At 67.1% G+C, this 699-nt stretch overlaps 1 protein-coding gene across 1 annotated transcript in view; it reads right to left on the bottom strand.

Moving 5' to 3' along the window:
* The window catches only part of LOC118453325 (drebrin-like protein B), a 15,542-nt gene that overhangs the window by 12,141 nt on the left and 2,702 nt on the right, over positions 1-699 (bottom strand). The window lies entirely within an intron of this gene.

The following is a 699-nucleotide window of genomic DNA, read 5'->3' as shown; positions in this document are numbered from 1 at the left end:
GGGGGCACCGTGGGTGGGACAGGGTCACCCAGATAGGGTGGGGGCACCTGAATAGGATGGGGCAGGGTAGGGACGACTTAAGCAGGATGAGGGTACCCAGATGGGATAGGGACACCCATGTGGGAGGGGGCACCCTGAGTGGGATGGGGGCACCCTGGATGGGATGGGGACACCCATGTGGGAGGGGGCACTCTGAGTGGCATGAGAGAACCTCATATGGGGCACCCTGGATGGGGTAGAGGAACCCTGGATGGGATGGAGGGAACACAGATGGGATGGGGGGATCCTGGGTGGGATGGGGACATCCAGATGGGAGGGGGCACCCTGGGTGGGGTACAGGAACCCTGGATGGGATCAGGGGACTCAGACGAGATGGGGAGACTGTGGGTGGGATGGGGGCCCCTGGATGGGATGGGGGTCCCCAGGTGGGATGGGGCACACAGGTGGGTTGGGGGGACCCTGGACTGGATGGGGGAACCCAGGCAAGATGGGGGCCCCTGGGCGGGATGGGCACCCCTGGACAGGATGGGGAGACCCGGACGGGATGGGGAGACCCAGGTGGGATGGGGGCACCAGGGTGGGATGAGGGAACCTGGGCGGGATGGGAGCCCCTGGACGGGATGGGAGGATCCGGGTAGATGGGGGGACTCAGGCAGGATGGGGGGACCCGGGCGGGATGGGGGCCCCTGGACGGGATGG

Source organism: Egretta garzetta, unplaced genomic scaffold, assembly GCF_000687185.1.
Source record: "Egretta garzetta isolate BGI_Z169 unplaced genomic scaffold, ASM68718v1 scaffold1741, whole genome shotgun sequence".
Lineage (NCBI taxonomy): Eukaryota > Metazoa > Chordata > Aves > Pelecaniformes > Ardeidae > Egretta > Egretta garzetta.
The sequence above is the reverse complement of the archived record's forward strand: the minus strand, read 5'-3'. Positions and strand labels throughout refer to the sequence as shown.